This window comes from Amblyomma maculatum, chromosome 8 (genome assembly GCF_055883805.1).
Source record: "Amblyomma maculatum isolate TAMU_Amacu chromosome 8, ASM5588380v1, whole genome shotgun sequence".
Lineage (NCBI taxonomy): Eukaryota > Metazoa > Arthropoda > Arachnida > Ixodida > Ixodidae > Amblyomma > Amblyomma maculatum.
In genome coordinates, this window is record NC_139351.1 from 107833500 (window position 1) to 107858550 (window position 25051).

Sequence of the window (25051 nt, forward strand, 5' to 3'; positions counted from 1 at the left end):
CGCGCTGCCATCAGCGCAGTCGGCTTGTTTGAGCGCGAGCAGCGCGGGGCTCCATGCTGCGAAGATGCGACCAGCCGATGAGCGTTCTCCGGTTACGCAACGAGCGCTCTCGGCTGTTCCCCAGAAGGTGTGATAATGGCAGGTTCTTTCTCGAGGGGAGAGTGGTAAATCAGGCTGACGCTATCGCGGCGTTGACGTAATCAGTGTGCGACGAAGATGAGAGCGGTGATAATAACTGTGGAATTTAATAGCCCTTTTCTAAACACGAAAAAGAGCGTGCTCAGGAGTGAAAATTGAGTCTGGAAACGTCTAAGCCCAGATCCATTGCTAGGGGATGAGAGACTCGGGTAAAGAGTATTGCAGAGCCATGTTTTACAGCTATGCAAGAGTGAATGGATTAGCAGACGTGCTTTATCTCTTACTCAATGCAGCCGTACCTTTGCTGCAATCATCTGGGCGGCTGTCAGTTCTTTGCAAAAAATAAAGCCCGCAATCTTCTTTCTTTTTTTTTTCTTTGGGGCTCATTACGGAGCCCAGCGTTCCATGTCTTCGACAGGTAAAAGATGCCTCGGTTAAGTTCGCAGGATATCCTTAATGTAAATCATCGTCCACTCTAGTCTTGACAAAGGCTCGTACTTCTAAACTTTGCAGCCATCCACATGGATGCTGGCTTGCATCTACCGTCGGTGGCTTAAGTAAAAAGTACTGCTCTGTTTAAACGTTTCGAAGTGCTGTTTCGATAACATAAGCCATTCTCGAACATAGGCGAGTAGTATCGAACATAGCCGGATCCTCCATATTTGAACGGGATCCTGCTCAAACGGGCAGTTCAGAGGAATCACGGGTTAAGGTTTCCTCCCAGGAGCGAGCGCCGACTAAGTTTATATTCATTTAATGTATTCCTCCTTGAGGAATGATTTAAACGAAAACCAACGCTGATAACCCTAAAAGCCGGTTGCTAGCTCCGAGATTTAACAAATTTTTAGTAGCATGGGTAACGAGCTTTTTGCTTCGTTGCTACCGGTGATGTTCGATGGCTGCTAGAAGCAATACCGGCTAACTCACTTGGCTTCTCCGCGCTGTCATTCTCGCTGTCGGCTCGAAGCTAACACTGCTGACAAACGTTGTGAATTCCGAACGCCAGAACATCATTCCAACCCCGCTTGCTCCGCGTTTCTTTCTACGTGCGTCGCATTCGAGCAGCGCTCCAGGTCACGGCCATTACGAGGACGCAGGGAGTGGCCGGCAGTCGTCTCCGGAGCTCTGGCATGGGAGGGCAGCTATGCCAACTTTGTTTCCCGGTATTCCCTTTTTTCGTTTACTTTGCCATTAATGTGGCACGCTCTCTTTCTGTTTTGATCGCTGACTGATGGCGTTTTTGCCAGTGCTCCTAAACTCATAAATGTTGGATGCCGACGGCAGGGGGGTGGCGTGGTTAGCTTCTGCGGGTCCGCTGGCGCCGAGTTTACGGCGGGCGTTGTCCCGAGGAAACCTGCCCGCGCTTCACGGCGCGCAGCCGGATTTGGAGGAAACTTCAATTTGGACGGACCACCGCGGTTCCGAAACGAAACGATGCCTTTGTGTTTCGTTTTCCGACAGATGAACCGAAATAAAAAAAGACAAAGGGGGCAAGCTGGATTAAGCCTTGCGTAAACCAGGCAACGTTGCCCCGAGAGGAGACGAGGGTCAAAATTGCATTGCGAGATGGCAGGAGAAAAATAGATAAATGAATAGATAGAGAAAAAAAAGCACGAGACGAAACGTTGATGCGGACTGCTGCGAGGTCTCTGCGCTTTCAGTGGGTCGCTTGCGAACATGGTTGACGCGTGGGAAGGAAAAAAATAATAAAAATTAAAAGAGACGGAGAAAGAGACTTGAAAGAGCGTTTCGTTGCCCCGCCTACTTAACGAAAAACTGCCCGACCACGATCAAATAGCGCTGACGAACGAAAGTAGGGCTTTTTGTCTCTCTCGGATGTGGCCTGTACGAGTGCACTCGGAAACCATAGAGGGTATTACATTTTCGTAGAATCACCCAGAATCGAAACCCGCGAGTGAGGGGAGAAGGTGAGGTTCTGGCGGTGCGTTGTACCGCCACGCGCTTTTCTTTTCCTTTCTTTTCTTTTCTTTTCTTTTGTTTCTTGTCAGCCCGTGCAAACAGCCTGTTTACGACCGAAAAGAATGCCCCTTCGGCCTTTGAAGTATAGCGCTGAAAACCAAGGACTTCCTTTCTCTGCCCTCTGCGTTGGCAAATTTTTCTTTCCTCTTTTATTTGTTTGTCCTTTTTTTTTTTTCTTTTTTAATACGAACACGGCGTGAACAACAGTAGAGCAAGAGGAAATAGAGCGCCCCCTACGTTTCGGCGCAAAGGAATCGGATGGAGCTTTCTGCGACTAGAATCTTCACGAATTCCCTCCATTTACTACTTTCTTTCTTTATCTGGGCGGATATAACCTGTTCCTTGCTTTTCGCCCCCTTGAACGCCATTCAGCTTTTTAGTTTGAAATTTGAAGGGTATTTGCATGGCTCTGCAATTTGGTAAGTATTTCTTTTCTCTCGCAAGAGCTTATCCTTTCTACTTCAAAACAGTGACTCGATTCGTTTTCGTGTTGTTTACTTCGTGATATTGTTTAGCTTCTGAGAGCTGTGCGTGCGTCTCTCATATATATTACACGCGCGATCTCTCGTTCCATTCCACCCTGCTGCGTTATTTCATTTATTTATTTCTTTTTCTCTTCTGTCTTTTACCCTCATCCCTGCGCTGGCTGAGTGAGATAAGTATTGACGGCGAGTGCTTTCCGGGAGAAGCTGAGGGGAGCTTTTTTTCTCCGTATAAATGGAAAGTAGCTCACGATGTATCACGCTTGCTTTCCCTGGAAATATGTGGCTTCACTGCCGGGGCGCAGTCGAAAACATGACGCTAGAACATTCCTTTTTGTTTAAATTATTTCTGAGTCTTTTCTTCACTGTTGACTGACTTGACGACGTGCACGAAGCGGCAGCAGAGCTCGGTAAAAGGTGGAGCACAGCGTGATTTATGCACGAGAGTAGGTATATACGGAGAGGGTCTGGATTTGCTTGAGATCTGGCTGAACTTTTTGCACTCCCGGAATTTTAAAATGGCTGGGAATTCTTATCCGGTTGAAAGCATATACTCAGTCTAGTACATGGGCTGCGTTTGGTCTAATCAAATACTGCAGTTTTAAATTATGTGCGGTACAATTGAACCTTACTAACGCTGTGGGCAGTCGGCGCGCTGACGAAAACGTTTTTTTCTTTTTTTTAAATGATTTAACTGGTCTCTATAGTTACCAAGAGGGTTTTAATACCATGTCATGAAATCAAGCGTCGTGGTTATTGAGTGCTATCTTCATTACGTGATCAGCACTCAAACATTTCAATGGGATATCTCACGAAATTTCATCAGGGAAGTGTTTCGTTGATATTCTTTGTTTCGTGAACAAAGAAAATCTCTGTTCACTGAAGCACTGATTGCTTACAGAAATTTTTGCTTCATTTTTTTGCTTTCTTTTTTGGCGGCTGAACCAGAATATTTGTGCCGACGCCAACCATGTTTGCTGCGGAGTTTGCAGGCAATCAACGATACCCGAAATTTCGGGACTTGAACTGTGAATAAAAGCTCTTGATTATCTCAGCATTGAGTTATTGCCACGCTTAAACGGCATATAGGAAGCAACACAGTGTATAGTTTTTCGTCAGACCGAAAGAAGCAGCAGGTCAAGGTTTTTCTTCCTCCGTTCTTTGTGACATATCGGAACCGCCGAAGACCGAAGTGCTTAATTTCCAAATTCGGTTACACCAGTAAATGAAACGGTCGCAGAAACTTGCTGCAGTGGCCTGGTTGTGGACGAATGGTTTTTCTTTTTCCTTTTTTTTTTCTTCGATAAGAAAGGAAATGTTACCAGCCGAAAGTAGAAAAAGATTGACTTTTCAAGTCGTTCTTTTGATCTTTTATTGAACGATGGGCGTGCATGAACAAGGCAAGCATTCATGAGTGTGTTGATATATCTGCGGAGTTGTTCTCGTACTTTTCATTTGCATTAACTACCTAGAAGAGCAATGAGCCGGTGCTTCCCATCAGCATTGAGAACCTCAAGACTAGTCATCTGTCCAATTTGAAGACTGAAGAAGCCTTGTGTATATTATTTGTGCCTCTGAACGAATATTATTCATGATGCTTGGCTTGTACGGCAAACACTGATAGCGACAAGCATGATGGCGTGTCACTGAACTGGAGCCCAGTCCGTTATCTCCCTGCTTAAAAATTTCTATGGGGCAATAACCTCACATTTTCTCACACAATCTCACTCAATTCACATAAGAAATCACATACAAGTCGCATATAATTGCATAAGGTCTTATAGCTTCTTGTACAATATCATAAACTATGTATGATATTTTATGATAATGATGTCCATCGTATGAGAGTCTATGCGATTTGGTGAGATTTTGTGAGGCTATTGTCCGGTAGAACTTTTAACTTTCAGTGGGGCTATGAAGGTAGCGACACAGGACCACCAATGCGCTTACTGTTATTTGCTTTAGGCTAACAATATCGAATTACCGGCATCGCGCTTTATATCGCTGGAGCTTGAGCTGGTCGTTGCGTTTATTCTAGGCATCTCTGTAATAAACTTTTCACTTTTGCATCTTCATTTGCATTCAACTTCCTCATCGCTTTCTTAAAAGCGCTCTTTTAATATAGCGCTCCTCCTGTTCGCCGCAACACGCCAGTACTTTCCAAGCATTTTGCTATCTATAGTCCGTCGTTGAGTGTACAACGCAGAAAGTAGATATGTTACCCGAGGTGGTTGTGTTTACGTTGAGTCCATGGTTTCGGCGCCCTACATAAACACTGTATATTTTTTGATGGCAAAAAAGCTGCGCTATGGGATAGACGCGACTAAGGAGCACTGCGGATGACAAAAAGCGGTCGTTTGTCGCGCGAAAAGAGTCCACAAAGGCAGCATCAAAAACGATCGAGTGAACGAAGAACAAAGGTAGAGTGGCGAGCCAGGCGTTGGCCAACTGTTGTCGTCGCTTCGGAACACATATATCGGATTGCTAGTACAGGGCGTCGCACCCTCTTTGTTTACGGAAAAAAAGTGGGAACGCAACTCCCGCGCAGTCTGGGGGGAAATGGGACGCCGGGATAAGATGGTGCGCGGAGAGGAGGAAAGTAATTGGGCGGGCGAGAAACAAGACAAATGGAATTCGCGGCCCAGCAGCGAGACGACGCTCCCCGCCCAGTCGGCGCCAATCAGAGGGCGTTTTCTGCGTAGGGCGTTGGCAACAGTGGCGGAACATTTGTCTCGGTTCCCGGGCTAGTAGCGGTGGGGACAAAAGGACAACTAATGAGAGGCGCGCGAAATAGGGACGGGGGAGTAGGGGTTAGGGAGTGAAGGGTATGGGATGAAAGGAAACACTGTAGAAATCCCGGGAATCTGAAAACACGGCGCGACACGCTACGGGTGAACGAACGAATTTGGAACAAACGCGAGGGAGTCAGTCAAAAGAGAGGGAGAGAGCGACGGGAGAAATTACCGACCCGAAGCTTCGCGCAGCGACTTTTCTTCCTTAAATTTTCGAGAAGAACGCAGGGAGAGAATGTTGCAAGACACGCGTTTTCCCCGCCTTTTCCGTTGAAACTCAGGGAGAGTAATTTTGTTGGTAGGGGGACCTCGAGAACGGGTGAGTAGGGATGAGCTCTTGTGTTCCATCCGGAATAAGGAAAGCTCGAGCAGGTGCGCAGGCAAAGGAAAGCTCCAATTTCACGTCACTAAATTCGTCCCTATTTTTCTCTTAACCAATAGGAGACGGAACCGGAGAGAGTGGCGAGAACACGATACGGTTCTTATTCGTTCTTGATCAATTTACTTTGTCGCATTGCGGCATTGCCGGGGTTAGATCGTAGGAAAGTTGCATATTTATTTTTTGTTCAGTTCCTTTGTTTATGCGTGTCTGTGCGATTTCAAGGGCATAAGCTAGAAAACCACGATTCTAGCCGTGTATGTAGTAATGACATGCTCTCGGCTTGGCACCGCAGCTCGAACTTGTGCGGCTGCTTGGTGTGTTCTAATCTTGAGCTTGTGACAGGTACATAGAAGCGCATCCCGGTTTTCCTTAATTCAGTGTGCTTATATTATTTTTTCACTCCCGTAGCTGCACCCTTTTCTCTACGTTTTTTCCTGTATTTTCTAAAGGGAGTTCTTTACGGTTCGTTATCTTCTGCCCGTCTCGATTCTCCTCCTTACACTTCGCTGCGCCGACTCGGATAGAGCAGTATTCCTTTTTTTCTTTTGACGTGAAGTGCTTCCCGTAATTTATTCTTGCACTCCGCCATTCCGTTGAGCCCTTGCGCCTAGCTCTTCCTTTCTAGTTTCAGTCATGCGTCCCCGAGTTTGACAGTTTCCCTTTGTTTGCCGTTCAATTCCTTTACCGCCCTCCTAATCGTTTCCGGGCTGTAAGATAAAACGAAGCGCTAGACATGGTTATTTTGCTATTGTTGAGCGGGGTCTTCCCTTTTGTGACATCTTGGGCGGAAATAGAATATACGCTTTCCTCTCTTTTTTTTTTTTTCGCGTTTGATTTGGTGAGTGGATCATGATTCTCTGCAGTTCTTGAATAAGGGTAGTGAGTAAAGCAAAAAAAAAAAAAAGAAAAGAAATGCGCAGCTTGAGTGATAGAAACAGCAGAGAACGTGCATTGTGTAGTTTTACATTAAAATAGCCCGTAGAACCCGCCCGTCTTGAGCCGTCTCCTTTTGCGGTTCTTGGCAGTCGACATGCTGCTTGTTGGAAAGTGTTTCAACTCGGTCATGAGGCAATTGATTTAGAATTTTCGATACTTCATGTCGAGACGCTTGTTTACAAGGTTACACTTCAGCGTTTATCTCAATACGAACAATCCGGGCTGAAATATAAAAGAATAATTATAAATATATCGTAGCTAGAACCCCAGTACTGTTTGATTTCGTATTCGTTTATGAAGCTTAACGTCCAAAAGCGACCCAGGCTATGAGAGACGCCGTACTGAGGAGCTCCAGAAATTTCACTCACCTGGGGTTCTTTAACGTGCACTGACATCGCACAGCACACGGGGGCCTTATGTTTTGCTGACGTCGAAAAGCGGACACTTTGGCCGGGGCATCTTTGGGCACAGCTGTCAATCGCCCTAGCCACTGCACCACCGCGGCGGGAGAATCCATGGTTCCAGCCTTCTACTTATATTGAACTGAACCTTAGCTAAAAGCCATGAACTGTGTTCTTTGAGGGAGGCACAAGCTAGTTTAACGGCTGTAGCTCTGATGACACGCGTATCGTAGTTTGTAGCTGTAGTTTGCGGCTACAGCCGTTAAACTAACTTGCCTAATGTTAACTAGTCGTGTCGTGTCTTTGGAAGCGTGAGAACCTTGAATACAGGGTTCGCTAAACGTATTCGTTCTCAAACAACTGCTCGAGCAAGTCCGGCTCGATGACTTGTTTTATTTCGCTTTGCTTTTATTCATCAAGGTCCTTATTTTTTTTTTTTTATCGCACAGCATTCTCGATGTACCCCATGCACACAGCAAAAGTCTTGACAGCACTTGCACGCTGGAAGTGATACCATCGTCTCGTTTGTTTTGTTTGAGGATCCCGAGGGCGTTCTTCTCTGCTTGTAAACACGTGCCATCCTTCTTCGATATCGTACGCGGCGATCGTAAGGCACGGTCGATGACTCTTGTTCTTTGCGAAGAGATTGAAACTCAAGTTCGTATTGTGTAATGAGTTAAGTAAAAGATAGCTTGCGTATATCAGGGCGAAAGAAGCCAGAACACAAGCACCTAACGAAAAACTCTACCGGAAGTCGACGTTTCAATACAGGCGCTGTTCTTATCATGTCGTAGACAACCGGACGAAGCTGCACGCCGCACAGTGTCTGCCCCTTGTTGAATGCTGATAAGGTACGCCCTATCTTAAGTAACAGGCGATTTGCATGGGAGTGCGTATGGTCTCCAGCGGAGCCTATTAATTTGGGTATGCTTTAAACTCGAGACAACGTTTTAGTAAGTTGATCTGCTCTACCGAACAATCCAACTTGTGAGTGCGCATTAAGAAAAAGTTTGTAAGCCAGCAAGCAAATCTGAAAGCCTGAACGTAGGCATAAAATGGGAAAGTGTGCATAAAATTATGGGCATTGAGAAAGAAATGTCTTATTGCGACAGGCTGCTAGATCACTTCTGAAAACATGGGTAAGGGTCGTTTGCCTGACTGCTATTGTTTTTTGAGTTGCAGTAATCTCTGCCAGATGTGTACTGCTGACAGGACACGTACTGTTTAAGAAAAAAAAAGAAAAAAGAAAAACGCTGAAGCAATGTGCAGTGCGCTGTAGAGAATAAATGGGAAAAAGAGAACGTCTGCCCTTTTCATGACTATAGTCTATACGAAAGAAAAATGGCAATAAAGAACGCACAGGTTCTTTGGAGCTTATGAATATGGGGACATTTCATTGGCTTTGAGACTATTATTCTTAACTGCTCGTTCAAATTTGATCTTCGACTTGGTCTGGCTGCCTGAAAGTCGTCTGATTCGTTACTAAGACCTGTTAAATCACTGAAGTTGAAAGCGAAGGAAGGGGCGAAGGGTACTTTTATGGAGCAAAGGTATAATATTAGCAACATCTTGCTACCATTATGGCTAGATAAATATAAAGTGGACAAGGGAAATCAGGGAGCTTAACCAGAAGTTATTTCGTTACTTTGCTTTGGGAGAGAGTGATGAGGGGAATATGAAAGGAAAATAAAGAAGGGGGAACCTGTTACACATGCATGATGCCCTCAGATAATGAACAAATATTTTGTAAACGACTGTTTAATTCTTTCAGCGACGAAATGAAGAAGGTGTCCTCTATGATCAGACCTTTAAAATTTCTGAAGGACAAGGGAAGTGTAAAGATGAAGATGTACGTGCGAAGGTCAAGAATAAGCTTTCTTGCGTGTTCTCCAGTGACATCGCTATCGGTGTGTGCGCTGGAGCTGGTTGTGCGCGGACTGTTCCTGCCGTGTTTCTAGGTCAAGTTCCAATACCTCTAACAAATCTCCATCCTACAGAAAAAAAGAAAAAAAAAAAAAAAGGAAACGACCCTTTAAGTCGACCAAGGAAAAATGCTGCTAAGTTGCTTGCGTAAACAATGCAAGGTTGAGGGCAGAATCTCTTTACGAGCCTTGAAATGCAGCACTGAACGAGAGTTCTAGCGAACTGAAACAGCGTCATGTTTGTTTTTAGACGACACTTGCGAACTGTAAAGCGGCGCCCTCATATAGAGCTGTGGGCGCCACAGAACCGCGCTCAAGTGTTCCCTCTAAGTATGACAGACAATGTATCCCCGTGGACTGCGCACGTTGCAAGACGAGAGGCCGCTTGAGCTGGTTCCCAGTTCTTGCAGTTGCCTCGGGCAAACGGATATCGCCGCCACGAGAGCTCGCGCAATATATACACGCCCGCTCTGCCTCGCGGTGGGGGCTCTCTAGGCGGCCTTTCACTGCTGTTGATTCCGTTCTTCTGGAGCAGAATACTAAAAGCGGCGCTCCAGCGCTCCGACGCGTGGCTGAAGAATGGAAGCTCGCATTGCGTCCTCCAGGGAGAACTTGTGTTACAGATTAGGGAAGCCTCACTTCCTTATGATGCGCTACGCACTCGCAAGCATACCCCCCCTCCCCCCTCCCCCCCTCCCCAACACACACACATCTCTCCAGGCGAATTATCCGTTGCTGGAGTTATCAGGCAGGCGCGAAGGTATACACGAGAAAGCTCGGGCGGAAAGTAGCTGGCTTAAAATGTAGGTATATTCGGAGGTGAGAATTGCAGAGAATGTGCACATTTGTAATGCTGTCCCCGGCTACCACAGCTACAAGCGTCAGCACCTTAAGCATTTTTTGTCGAGTCGGTCTCTGGCCAATACGCAAAGCACGTGCATTTACTTGCATGTCTTCTTTTTTATTGGAGTCTTTTCTTTCTTGTATGCTTCAAGACTTCTTTTCATTTAGCCGCTGTAAATCTCCTCCTCCGGCGTTCGTTCGCCGTCGGACTGACTTTCAGCAACTGCCTTACCTTTGGTTTAGTTTGGTTTGTGAGGTTTAACGTCCCAAAGCGACTCAGGCTATGAGAGACGCCGTAGTGCAGGACTCCGGAAATTTCGTCCACCTGGGTTCTAACTGGCGCAACAGACCTTTGTAAAAAGGAGTGGCACGCGCCGTTCATATAGTTCAGTACAGGGCCCGTAATCTCACGTGACCTCGAGTCATCTGATTAATCGAAACGCCGGAACCGGGAGTTGCCACTGCGGAACCGGAGAAGAGGGGGCAACATCATTTTCCAGCGTTTCCACCAATCGGGTGACTCGAGGTCGGGGAGATAGCGACACTCACGATAACGACTCATACTCGGAATACGGGCCCAGCTCTGGTTTTCACTGCACAGGACAAGCACTATTTTAGATAAAACTTGTTATACTGTACAACTAGACTTAACACGTGAAACCGCGGAAAGCCACCCGCCCTGAGAGGCGTGGGTTTTCTTCGCTTCATTGGAGGTTTTGTCAATTTACTAAATGTATAATTACAAATGTCAAAACTTTCTCAGTCATATTGTCATGGACGTGCCCTTTCCCCTGAAAAGGAACAAAAAAAAAAAAAAAAAAGGAAATAGTAACAGGCAGCGAAGCATCGCGGTGTATGTAGTAGACCGGTTGATGAATGTTAAGCAGGTAAGGCGGGCTTTCGACACAGCGCCATGGGTGGAGTATACGCCACGTTTTAATCTGCGTTTGGAGCAGTGACATCTCTTTCCGACGTACATTACGAGAGTATCATCTTTAGAAGATGTTCGTTTTGCGCACGCTAATATCTCGGCGAATATTGTTCCTATAAGCTAGTCCCTGCAACGACAGAAGATCGGGACTATAGATGGGTCTTGTAAGGTTAGAAATAAAAAGAGAAAATACTTGGCGAAGGAGAGAGTGGGCACCTCTGATATGATATGACGTCGGAAATATATTTTTTCTCACACCGACTGAAGTCTGTCCTTCGAACCAGTGATTTACGACTCTAGAAACCCGCTTTTGCTTTAGACCTACCCGCCGCACGGCGTGTCTTCGGAAGCTGAAAACTGAAAAGAGAAAAGCGAACATAGTAAAGGTAGCAGGGTGGTGCGCAGGAATGTCTCGTAGATGCGAGGAGGGTGTGAAGAAAAATGAGCAGCAAGCAGTTCGGGGAGAAAAAGCACGCATGATGCAAGAGCCAGCATTGAGCAGCGAGAACGGGTAGAGCACGGATGACAGGGAAGGCGGCGATTTATGACATCCCCGTTGCGCCAACGGAGGGGTGCAAAGCGTGCCGAAAAGTGACGTGACGTATTGCCCCACCACCGAACCTTCAGCGCGCGCCCGTTCACCCCTTCCGACCTTTAGCAGCGCCGCTTCTCAGCGGTTTTTGGCTGTGCGTGACGAGGGAAAGGCAGACCTGTGGAGAATGGGGTTGCTGGGACGAGCTGCTTGCGAGGGCACGCTTGCTTTGAGTCGATCTGCTGTCGTCGATGTCACATTTGGCCAGACATGGCAGCAATTGAATTACAGTAATAAAATTACTGTAATTTAATATTTTTCTTTCGGTAATTTTTAATGTAATGAATTACTTTTTCATTTTGGTAATTTAGTAATGTAGTGAATTACTTTTTCGTAGTAATTTCGCAGCAAAGTAATTAATTCCTCTCGAAACTACTTTTACTAAAGTGCGCCATCACTCCTTCAATAGCCAACAAAGTAGAGTGCGCGAAAGCAGGAACGACATGCTGCAATCCGAAGCCAGCGTAACGGATTGGCAAAAGGAGACAGAATTGAGCAGAACTATAGTCAACTAGAATACTCTGGAGAACAAGTTCTTGTTGTGTTTAATAACTTTACTTAGTTTTTGCACTTATGTTAACTAGAAAGTAATTTCAAAGTGCGCGAAAGCAGGAACGACGTGCTGCAATCCGAAGCCAGCGTAACGGATTGGCAAAAGGAGACAGAATTGAGCAGAACGATAGTCAATCAGAATACTCTGGAGAACAAGTTGTTGTTTTGTTTAATAGCTTTACTTAGTTTTTGCATTTATGTTAACTAGAAAGTAATTTCAAAGTGCGCGAAAGCAGGAACGATGTGCTGCAATCCGAAGCCAGCGTAACGGATTGGCAAAAGGAGACAGAATTGAGCAGAACTATAGTCAACTAGAATACTCTGGAGAACAAGTTGTTGTTTTGTTTAATAGCTTTACTTAGTTTTTGCATTTATGTTAACTAGAAAGTAATTTCAAAGTGCGCGAAAGCAGGAACGACGTGCTGCAATCCGAAGCCGGCGTAACGGATTGGCAAAAGGAGACAGAATTGAGCAGAACTATAGTCAACTAGAATACTCTGGAGAACAAGTTGTTGTTTTGTTTAATAGCTTTACTTAGTTTTTGCATTTCTGGAAACTAGAAAGTAATTTCATAGTAATTGAAATACTCAGTAGAAGTAATTGTAATGTAATTTCATTACTTTTGGGGAGAAATAATGAGTGATGTAATTTAATTACTTTTCTGCGATTTTCAACAAAGTAATTAGTAATTTAATTTAATTCTTTTTCAAAAGTAATTTTGCCATGTATGCATTTGGCGAGCCAAGGCGAGCACGGTGAACGGATAACTCCATTCAAGCACTCCGCTCTGCGTTGTTACGACCAAGCATCCGCAATTGCGCGCTCTATTGTTCGCCTGTGGGCATGGATAAGTTTTGTGAATATGTGGTGATGGTCCAATGGCTCTAAGTGAGCCTGTTTCCAGGAATCCTGTTTTGTAAGCATGTTTTGCTTTGTGGACAACCTGCAAATGCCAAATTGACCCTGTCAAGAGAACGTCTGGAAAAACACAAAGAAACGTCCCCCTGCGGGAAAATGCAGGAAGTGCTTTCTTTCTTTTGTTCCCCCTTCCAGTCGAGAAGTGCTATCCTCCAGTGATGAATGCCTCCTATCCAAAGGAGACGACAGAGTGACATGTCCGCTGACGTGCAGGACAAGAAAGGAGCATGACTCATACGGCCATTAAGTGATTTCCCGGGAATGCAGGAAAGATTTGCAATTGTCGAAAAGGGACCATGTTGGGAGCCCTATGCGGCGCCACGTGCACTCGGGTTTCTGAGAAGTAAAACCCCTTGTCAGAACCAGCCTGTGGTTTCTTTGCTGAAGAATAGAAATGTACCTCCTCTCCTCGCCGTTCCCAAGCTTTTCCCGCCAACAAGTGATCACGCCCAACGAATGAATGCCGGACCAGTCAGTGCTTCAGACCATCAGTGCAGTGATGTGTTCGATTGGATGCCGATACCTGAGGGGCGTGCCCTGGATTTGGTTGGTCAGCATCTTCAGAGAGGGGCTGGACATAGGGGGTTTTTAAGGACGCTGCAGAGCACGAAATGTCGCTCTGAGCCCTGGGTAAACGGCTCATCCAGTCGCTTCTCGCTATGAACTCTTAACGCTTGCCATTTTGCTGATGTACCCTTCTTTTTCGTGTAAATAATCTTGTGAATAAGTTTCTCAAAGTGCCATTAAACCTGCTTGTACATATTTCACCAACTTCGAAGATTCAATCCTACTTCAACCCCGAGTCTCTGCACGCTACCAAGTGAAGGCCGGGTCGACGTAGCCCCAGCGTCACGACAACTGGTGATCAGCGGTAGGATCTGAATCTACAAGCCCCAACACTGGTGACCAGCGTTGGGATCTGAATCTACAAGCCACAACATCTGATGACTGGAGGTGGGATCTGAATCTACAAGCCACAACATCTGGTGATTGGAGGTGGATCAGAATCTGCAAGCCACAACATCTAGTGATCGGAGGTGGCATCTCAAGCAACAAGCAGGCGCAACAATCGGCCAACAAGAGAGCAGCTCGGAACATCGATCGCATGTGTGGGTGAGTGCTTGGCTTTTCTTCTGATGTGGACCAGGTTCTAGAACAGGGTTAGATTTTAGAACTGGTAAAAAGTGTTGAAACGCCTTTAGGTTTGGTAGTTTGCACTGTTGTTTTGGAAGTAGCCGACACTCGGAGCGATCATGGACCTACAAAAGCTGCAGAAACCGGAACTGTTGCAATTGTGTGAGGAATTGGGAATTGATACAAGTGGTTTGGCACGAAAACCTTTGATTATAAAGGCAATCACAGATTTGGGAGCCGATGATGAGGAGCTCAGTGAAGCATGGAACCTCATCGCCCAAAAAAAGGAGGAGCAGCTCAGACAGCAGAAAGAGCGGGAAAAAGAGGAAAAGAGGCGTGAGCGTGAACTTGAGAGGGAAAAAGAGGAAAGGGAGCGCGAACGTCAGAGGGAAAAAGAGGAAAGGGAGCGTGAACTTGAGAAGGAAAAAGAGGAAAGGGAGCACGAACGTGAGAAGCTTGAAAGAGAAGCAAAAAAGCTGGACCAAGAAATTGAGCTCCGGAAATTAGAACTAGAGTTGAGCAAGAGGTCGGGCAATTGTCCCCAGCTAGCGGTACCTCTTCTCAACAAGGAGGCAGATTTCAAGATGTCAAAGTACATGCAGCCATATGTGATATCAGGGGATATCGGTCTGTATCTGGCTAACTTTGAGCGAACCTGCGAAAAACTGTCCTTCCAGCGAGACACTTGGTCTCAGAGATTATTGACGGTTCTGCCCTGCGAGGCAGCGGAGGTTGTCGCGCGGCTAAGCAAGGAGGACGCGGACAACTACGAGAAGGTCAAAGCTTGCCTTCTGAGAAAGTATAGGCTTAGCGCCGAGGCGTTCAGACGACGTTTTCGGAACGCTACTAAGTCCAGGGACGAGAGTTACCCTGAATTCCTGTACAATTTAAGAGTTAATTTGGGCGAGTGGCTAAAGAGCACTGATTCCTACAGTGATAGGGACGCTGTAGTCGAGCGAATTCTTTTGGAGCAGTTTTATAGCTGCCTCCCAGAAAAAGAAAGAAATTGGTTACAGGACCGAGGCGACATTAAGTCGGCAACTGAAGCTGCCGAACTCATTGAGGAGTACGCTTCGCGCCGACAATTCAGCAACCCAGCAGTGGATAGGCTCCGCAATCCCAAGTTGAGTGTGAATAATTGTCAGAAAAGGCACTTTGCTAGATTTGCAAACGAAGAAAGGAAGGCTTCTTCAGGCAAACGCCCTAGAAAGGACGGCAGTGAGAAAAGTGGGGAAGTGACCAACGCGCAGAACACAAAGAAAAAGTTTGAGGCTAGGAAGCCGCTCACATGCTTTAGGTGTAATGAGCAGGGTCACATTGCCGTCAACTGCCGGAAAGAAAAGTTTGCTTTCTCGTATGTCAGTGACTGCGATGAAAATATGCAGCTTTTGGAACCCTACCTGCATGACCTAGTAGTCAACGGGAAGTCTTGCAAGGTACTGCGCGATTCGGCCGCAACGATGGATGTTGTCCATCCGGCGTATGTGTCGCCTTCCGACTATACAGGACAGCGTGCATGGATCCGCCAGGTAGTGGAGGAACAGAGTGTGTGCTTGCCAATCGCGAACGTGGTCATCGAGGGCCCTTTCGGCAAGTTAACAACCGAGGCTGCCGTTTCAGGAAAGCTTCCTAAAAGCTACCCGTATTTGTTTTCCAACAAATCGGACATGCTACTGCGAAAGAGGGGCATCCTTTTCGGAGACCGAGTTGTGCAAGCCTTAACACGTTCAAAGGCACGAGAACTAGCTACACTGCTCATACCAGAAAATTCCACAGCGGAGGAAACGGCAGTTAAAACAGTGGTCGAAGCGGAAGACAGCAGGTCAGAAAACTTTGAGAGCGAGGCATCTCAAATAGGTCAACTTGAAAGTGAGCTTGATGAGACGCGGAACGAGGGCGTTCTTGAGAATAACCTCTTGCCGCCAGTGTCTAATAATCTCACGAGACTTCTAAGTGGAACCCGAGAGGACTTAGCTATGGAGCAAGCCAATGATCCCAAGAATAAGCTCGAAGTACAGTGGGAAGGACCTGCTAAAGTCGTTGCAGAGCTTTCTGACACTAACTACGCAGTGAAAGTCCCCAATAGGCGTAAAGCAGTGCGCATTTATCATTGCAATCTTATGAAGCCTTATGTGCAGAGGGAAGCCGTGGTAAATCTAACGTTAAACCTTCCCGAGGAGATGGGGGATAACTTGATTTGCCTCAGCGGAAAAGGAAGCAACGCTCAGGAGCTTCTCAAAAAGACAGAGCAGAGAGGAGAACTAAAGAAACCCCAGCTGTCCGATCTGGGCGAAATAATAACAGAGTTTGAGGCCTGCTTCGTGGACAGGCCAGGCAGGACTGATTTGACTGAGCACGATATTGAGCTGACTTCAGACGTGCCAGTGCGATCAAGGTGCTACCGATTCTCTCCAAGGCAAAGAGAAATTCTGGATAGGGAAGTAAATCGCATGCTGGAATTGGGAGTAATAAAACCCTCGGAAAGCGATTATGCTTCGCCTATGATCTTAGTAGAAGCTCCAGGTAAAGACCCTAGGCCTGTGGTAGACTACCGAAAGCTAAATTCTCTCACCAGGGATCAAGTGTATCCTATTCCGAATATTGAGGAGAGAGTAGAACAGGTCAGTAGAGCGGCATATGTGACTACGCTGGACCTTACTCGAGGATACTGGCAAGTACCGCTCACTGAACGCGCCAGCAGATACGCGGCTTTCGTCACTCCGACGGGCAGCTACCAGCCAACAATGATGAGTTTCGGGCTCAAAAATGCTCCATTTTGTTTTTCCCGACTCATGGATAGGGTTTTAAAGGGGTGTGAAACATTCGCGGTGCCTTATTTAGATGACATTGCGGTTTTTTCCGACTCATGGGCGGACCATATGGTACATCTAAGAGCTGTACTGAGCCTTTTGCGTCAAGCTGGACTAACCGTAAAGGCCGAGAAATGTTGCCTGGCAAGGGCGACCATGGACTACTTGGGTCACAATGTAGGTCAAGGTTTCAGGAAACCCAGCGAGATTAAGATTTCTGCGGTAGCAGACTACCCGCGGCCGAGCACGAAGACGGAAATTCGAGCATTCCTAGGTCTGACTGGGTACTACAATCACTACATCCCTAACTATTCAGCTTTGGCTAGCCCTCTGACCGACGCTCTCCGCAAGACAGAACCGACAAATGTAGTCTGGGACGAACAAAAGGAAGCCTCCTTCGTAAACCTGAAGGCTGTGCTGATTAGCCGTCCGGTATTGCGAGCTCCAGACCATGACCGAGAATTCACGGTCCAGTTTGATGCCAGTGATCGAGGGTTAGGTGCTGTTCTCTGCCAGAGAGATGACGACGGTAATGAGCACCCCGTGCTCTACCTGAGCAGAAAACTGAGTTCTAGAGAGAGGGCTTATTGCGCGTCAGAAAAAGAGTGCGCTTGCATTGTATGGGCCATTCAAAAATTGCAGTGCTATCTTGGAGGGGCCAAATTCACCGTAGAGACGGACCATTGTCCCCTGGCTTGGCTGCAAACTGCGACATCGAAGAACAGTCGCCTTCTTAGGTGGAGCTTGATTTTACAGCAGTACAATTTTGAAATAAGATACAAAAAGGGGAAGCTAAATGGGAATGCGGACGCGCTTAGCCGCTGTTTCTAAGCAGTCCGAGGTGTTCCTCACCATGTATCCAAATTGATAATCAGGTTTTTATTTTTTTTTTCTCGTGCGCTTGTATATGTGTGACTATGTAAAGCAGCACGTCTGGTTTTCTAGGAATACGTGGGTCCTGAACGTCTTGAGAGTGGGCTTTTCTCGAACAACAATGGCAGTTTTCTTTTGACCTGGTCTCTTCAGACGGGAGCCGAGTGCTTGCTTCGACATGTGGTTGAGTTTCAGACAGCTCGAGCAATTTGGCCTACGACAATCAAGACAACGCGACAAGCAACAGCGAGCTTCAAGCGTTCACGTGCAGGCCATTAAGTCGTCTCTTCATGCAGCAGCTGCGGCTGCTGCCCTCCGAGTCTCTTCTGGCGGGGGAGGAGGCTGTTACGACCAAGCATCCGCAATTGCGCGCTCTATTGTTCGCCTGTGGGCATGGATAAGTTTTGTGAATATGTGGTGATGGTCCAATGGCTCTAAGTGAGCCTGTTTCCAGGAATCCTGTTTTGTAAGCATGTTTTGCTTTGTGGACAACCTGCAAATGCCAAATTGACCCTGTCAAGAGAACGTCTGGAAAAACACAAAGAAACGTCCCCCTGCGGGAAAATGCAGGAAGTGCTTTCTTTCTTTTGTTCCCCCTTCCAGTCGAGAAGTGCTATCCTCCAGTGATGAATGCCTCCTATCCAAAGGAGACGACAGAGTGACATGTCCGCTGACGTGCAGGACAAGAAAGGAGCATGACTCATACGGCCATTAAGTGATTTCCCGGGAATGCAGGAAAGATTTGCAATTGTCGAAAAGGGACCATGTTGGGAGCCCTATGCGGCGCCACGTGCACTCGGGTTTCTGAGAAGTAAAACCCCTTGTCAGAACCAGCCTGTGGTTTCTTTGCTGAAGAATAGAAATGTACCTCCTCTCCTCGCCGTTCCCAAGCTTTTCCCGCCAACAAGTGATCACGCCCAACGAATGAATGCCGGACCAGTCAGTGCTTCAGACCATCAGTGCAGTGATGTGTTCGATTGGATGCCGATACCTGAGGGGCGTGCCCTGGATTTGGTTGGTCAGCATCTTCAGAGAGGGGCTGGACATAGGGGGTTTTTAAGGACGCTGCAGAGCACGAAATGTCGCTCTGAGCCCTGGGTAAACGGCTCATCCAGTCGCTTCTCGCTATGAACTCTTAACGCTTGCCATTTTGCTGATGTACCCTTCTTTTTCGTGTAAATAATCTTGTGAATAAGTTTCTCAAAGTGCCATTAAACCTGCTTGTACATATTTCACCAACTTCGAAGATTCAATCCTACTTCAACCCCGAGTCTCTGCACGCTACCAAGTGAAGGCCGGGTCGACGTAGCCCCAGCGTCACGACAGCGTTGATGACAATTCAGTGTTTCGCCATTACGCTAGAAGAGCGCTTTCGTTGAACATACTGATATCAAATGAAACAATAACTGAAAACAAAAATTTAGAGTCAATATTGAAGGACATACTGGAATTAAACGAGCGTGCACGGGATACTTTTCAAGAAATGGAAAACACAGCAACCGTGTGTACTTGGATTTTGGCGGATGGGTCCCTGTGGCGAGGCTAATCCGCATCCTTTGTCCACTGCTATTCATCAGTACTATTCCTCATTCTGACCTATAAAGATCAATAACTGTATCAATAACGTATACTGTAAGGATGCGCTTTTCCCGCGCAGCTACGGCACCGTGGTTGCCGATGCATCAAGTTTAATTTAGTCAAATAAAACTTTTGTGGCTGCCAGTAGAAGTGTTCAAGGACGTCTGAACTGCGTTATACGAAAGCTAGCTACTTGTGATCAAGTCGAGCAAGAAACCATGTCGTATGATCGAAGAATACGTAGCACTTGCCCCGCTTCTTATGCTGGTAGTGCTAAGTGGTAGTGCCAGGACGGTAGTGCCAACTTGATAGACACACGTCTTTCAACAACACTAGACCTTATGGAACAGTAGTAGAAAAACATTTACCCAAATCAGTGACTGAGGCAAGCTGATTACCATAAATCCATTAAGATCTCAACGTCAAGCCTGAATGTTAATACCAGCACCATCGTGATCCATCAACGTTAATTGTTGACCATTTGACATTTTGTACATAGTTATTATATTCCTTGCAAAAAAACAACAACAAAAGAACTTCTGGTACACGTGCTTGATGCTGGGTAAACGGCTGCAAAAATTTATTCCCGTCGATTGCAAACGGAAACTGGCATGTGTCACTATATTTGTTGCTGACCTTTTAAGACATGGGTGCACATAGCAATGGAGAGGCATTCGCCAGAGCTTGGTGATAAGTGGCAGAGATGATGACTGACGTGATTCCAAGGTATATAAAAGAAGATGTAGAATACTCAGGCTATTTTAATTAAAGTGTGCTTCTTTCTCGTCTGCTACTTGTCCCTCTTCCCCAAGCTCAAATATTACGTGTGAAACATATTCTCCCATTTCGTAGCCTTAGCCTTGTGTACGTAATGTGAGGTATTATATTGATGCTGTGTTCGCAAGATGCTTCTATGGAGTCGCGGCTATTATTATTTTTTATTTACAGCGCATGGTGTGAACTCTAAACGTAGGAAATGCAGCGGAATGTTAACGCATGTACAAACAAATCCGCAGATGCAGCTAGTTTTAAGATAGATTGAACGAAAAGATTAAACGAATAAAATAAAAAGGTAAAAGAAACTCGCATACAAACATCACAGTTCATCGGTACACAGCTGCTCAAGGACAGGTCGCTCCAGTAGGGCAGACTCACAGCTCCAAGCGCAACAGAATGGCGTGTAAGACTTCTACATCTCTGAATTACAACAGATTTGAATACATTCCCCGTTTCCGCCCCACCTGCGTATTGACATGCATGCCACAGCGTTCTGTTCGAGCGTGAGAGAAAGGGCGTCGTGCCTGGCTTCACCAGCCGACTTGTATATAGCACGGCGCCCTGAACAGACGCATCAATGAGGGGACGGGGCTTGTCCGCGCCGGTATTTCAGGGTCAAGGGCGTCGATCCCTTCTTCTTCGGCATATCTGCCGCCGCCGTCTTCGGCAAGCGTGACCGAGAACCGAAAGCGCGTCGAAACTGGTTTTCCGTCGCCGTCCAACCGCCATGGAACCGCCGCGATCTCTCGCGCGTGGCCCAGACTTCTCCCAAGTCGAGGCTCGCCCACGGCGGCTGCTGCCCTGCTCGCTTGCCTGCCTAGTCACCCTGCCCCGACCGTAACCTCTTGCCGAGGGGGGTCGTGCATCTGCCGTGGGCGAAGGTTTTAGGCGCCCGCTCCGTCCGAACAGCTCGTTCCTCAGTGTGTCTGCATGTTTTCCCCCTTCCGCCGTGGCCCGTTGTTTTTGCTCTTCAAGCACACAGGGCCTCGGGGTACGTGTTCCGCGGTCACCGCGCTTTGAGGATGCCCTGTTCTTTGGTTTCGCGGGGCCCCTGATTTGATCGGGTGACCCCGTAGCGATCGGCTTTGATTGCATAAAGAGGTTCACGAACGACTTCCTGACTCGATTTCCCGAGTCGCTTCCCCCCCCCCCCCCCCCCCCCCTCACCGTCCTGCGGTATGTCGGACAGGTCGGACAACGGAAGCGGCTTTGCTGGGAGCCGGCGGCGCAGTCACGTCGGTTTCCTTTTGAGTGCAGCTTTTCACTGTTTCTTTTTTTTTTTTTCGAATAATCGCAAGTTTGGTCAGCGGAACTTCAAGAAATATCAATAGAAACATGAGTGTAGAAGGTCAGGTGACTGAGTGCGGAAGCGAAGCCGGGAAACAAGCTCGGCTCAATCGCTTAATTTTTACTTTTGTTTTTGGTACGTCACGCATGCTCTGATCTGGCCCTCATCAGAAACTGCCCACCAAGTTGACTTGAGCGTGACGCTGAACTGCGTCTCTTAGCAACCAGAGTGGACATAACACTGCCACTCTCAGTGATTGCGGTTAAAGACCTCACAGAAGCCAGTGCGGCGTGACGTCTTTCGTACATATTTCTGTGGTGAGTGGTCGTTTATGACTGGCGAAGTCACGTCCCGTACAGGGTGCTGGTTATTTTTTTTTACGTTAGCATCCTGTAGAGCTGTAACGATGCCCGATCACATACCCGAGTTGCGCCATGACCATACAGGCAATGTCATTCACTTACCTTGCGTTAATTTGCACTCCACACAACGATAATTTTTATAAAATGCTTCGTTTGTAGCTCTTCACGCCCTATGTTCTAATATTCACAAGCTCGTAGCCGGATATTTTTTCTGCTCAGAGTCTACTTTTGGCCTGGTGATTATAGAATGGGCTTCGCGGTAGGTGTTTCTAAAACAATTTTTTGTTACTTTTGTTTTGAGGAATTGGACAATGTGTGGTTGAAAAATCAAGCTTGCAGTAACGTACCTACCATTACGACGAAAAGTTTGGTGCGCTGCATTGTATATAGCGCAGGCGTGATACCAGATATTTTCACATGTGTGACACAGGAGGTGACGACACTGTTCGAGATGAACTAGCGATTGTAGATGCTGCAGGTGAATAATGACAACCGTTAAGCGGAGCTTCACGATAAGTCCGCCTGCAAAATATGGGCAGTTTACTGCTTAATATACTGAAATTTTCAGCCCATTCGAGATTTCATGTGCTAACCAAACATTTCTTCTCATTTGATTTCTACCCCATTTGAGCATCTGGTGCCTTCGCAGCATTTTTAGGTGTTCGTTTACGACCAAAAGCTAGGGCATGATGCAAATGTTGGGTCCGTCATTTTATTCCTTTCTTTTTTTTTTTTTTTTTTTTTTTGCGTCGCGTCTTGCTTATCGCCAGAGACACGTGGGATGACTTGGAGCTGCGTTACATTCCTTCCTCATCAGCGGTTGATTTTATTTACCACTCGATAATGTACGGTCGACGAATTTTACTAGCTCGTTTAGTGGTGTGCCTTGGTTGGAAGTCTTAAATGTTTATTTGTACCACCAGGTACCACCATAAAGAACATCGTAAATAATTCTGATTTCTTTTTTTGCTGAGATGAATAGCGCTGACAGTTTAATTGCATGGTTTTATAAACGACAATTACGTCTTTGAAAATCAAGAAAAAACAAATTAGTTTACGTTGAGTCGAAGTTAAACACGTCGCCTTTACCTGCGCGGCCATTTTGTCACGAGTATTAACTTTGGAAGAGGCATGCTTCATTAATTTTATTTCATATTTCCTGTTTATTCTAGCTCGATTATATAGTTAGACTGCTTCCAACACTGTAAATTCGACCTACCAGCTAGGCTGCTGGTCTGAGGTCTACACGTACTGTTGTTCTTGCTTTTAAATAACTGAAAAGAGTGACGCCAATATGGTTCATTTAAGACCCTGAATTGAATGCCTGCAGGGCGCCGCAAACGTAATTTGCCCAGCGTTCTGGGTGCGCTGCGATGCTTGTCAGGCGAGACACGCTTCCCGTACAAAATGAGAACGCGAGCACGCGACTGAAACATTCAGACACGGAAGGAAAAGAAGGGGGCCACTTTAAACTGTTCGTACTTGCGTATTATTGTGTTTTGCAAAGAGTGCGACTGACAGAGAGAAAGCCGCTTTCGGTGGACGTGATAGGCGGGGGAACAAGAAAGGAAGCGAATTACAGAGCGCAATATTTTTTTTTTTTTTATTTCCGTTTCCGGGCGCGAAAGCGTCAATTTGAGCCTCGGCTACCCGCGCATCCGCTGCTGCCAGTACTTGCCGCTTGGCGCGCAATGAGCGCCACTGGACAGCAATGACCAGTGAGCACGCCAAGTACTTATCTTGATCACGAAGGTTCGTCAGAGTGGTGTGGTGGTGATGGCGTTCCTTAGCGTTGCATGCGGATAGTGCGAACTTCGAGGCGAGGACTGGGCATTTTATCTACTACCATTATTACTATTATCACTGTGCCGTTGTACATTTTCATTTCCTCTCCGCGCCCGGTCGGCTTGGACGTCGTTTCTTCGATCTTTGACTTCTTCTTTTGCTCGGTTCCGCCCCTAGAGGACGATTTGTCAGTCCTTCCGCCTGTGTGCATGCCATAGTATTCCAAGTTGTACGAAATGGCGTCCCCTGAGCACGGAACGGGGCCCAGCTTGTAATAGTGTCCCCTTAGCAGCGAAGTGCCGCGTGACCTGTTTGGCCTGCGTGTTTTGAGTCACCGTTTCTCTGTCTCTGGGTGCGGCAGAGGTGTAGGTTGGAGGAGGAGCGTGGCCCTACAAGCCAAGAGCGCCCACTCACCTATCGACAGGTCGGGGGAAGATGTGAGTCTTGCAAAAAGCACAACAAAATTGCGAGCAAATTGTGCAAGGATCTGCGAGTCCATTTGCGGGAGTGGCTTTCAAGCGAACACGCCATTCCAAGTGCCCTCCTAGTTTGTTTTTTTTTTTTTGTTTCCATTTCTAGTCCCACTTGGCTTGCTAGTACCTTGTACATGAAAGCGCTCTTTGATTCGCATCTCCGGTCGTGGGCGCGTTCGTATCTTGTTATTTGATTCTGTTTGATTTTGTCATTTGGTCCTGTAGATCAACTTCCTCATGATGTTCTTTTACAAATGCTTTGCTCACGCTGTTTGGCCTTCAAGCAAGAAGTCGGCTCCTCTTTGTAGCTAAGGCGGTTCGGTCAAGAACATTTGGATCTGTCAGGGCTAGTTAGGCCGGGAGGTTTTACCGGTGCGATCCGGAAAAGAGCTCGTAAACGCGCTCCCAATCATCAGGGTTTCTTTGATTTGGTACGGATAGGCGGGTTTCGAAAGTGGGAGGCTTAAAACCTGGTTAAGATTTGGTTAGAGTGAAATAGATTACTCAATAAAATCGCGATGCCGGAATTACATGAACAGCAAGCGCCTAAAAGCTTCACTGAGACCTGAGATGAAACCATTTCTTACTGCGTCACTCTTCACGGCGGCGAAAACAGATTTCAGCATTTTACTTTACTTTTCCCTTGGTGGCTGAACATCTTCGAACACTACGAGAATAGAAGCCTTTCTTAGAAATTTTTCATAAAAACGGCTCATCGTTCGCGAAATTATCCACATGTTTTATTTTCTGACAAAAGTGAGAAGCCTTGCGATCACTGTTACTTTGTAAATAGCACTAGTTAGCTGATTGTTCGATACAAATGACATCTCATACTGCCTAGGTAGCGACACTATACTGAGCTGAACGCTTTCTCATCACTGTGCTCTCTCGAAGTTAGCCTTGTTACCAACAAGGTTCAGAAGGCAGTTGGCACGAGATAGCCGAAGAGAGCCTCGTCTCAAGGCCCCGGCAACATCGCTTCGAGGGCGAAGTGGAGAGGAGAAAAAGCAAACACTCACGCCATGGCTGCTCAGCGAAGAGCGGCTTGGAGGAGGAAACGGGACATGAGATGGAAAGGGGTGGGACCTGCGTCAAGGGATTA

General features: G+C 46.7%; 1 protein-coding gene across 4 annotated transcripts in view; it reads left to right on the forward strand.

Annotated features, from left to right (window-relative positions):
* The window catches only part of LOC146182143 (uncharacterized), a 269793-nt gene that overhangs the window by 154476 nt on the left and 90266 nt on the right, over positions 1–25051 (forward strand). The window contains exon 1 of one of the 4 annotated variants that reach the window (XM_084577158.1): positions 23669–23913. The exons of the other annotated variants lie outside the window; for them this stretch is intronic. The gene's annotated coding sequence lies outside the window, so the exon portion shown is untranslated. Of the gene's footprint in view, positions 1–23668; positions 23914–25051 lie in introns of those variants that run through there. 4 annotated transcript variants of the gene reach the window in all.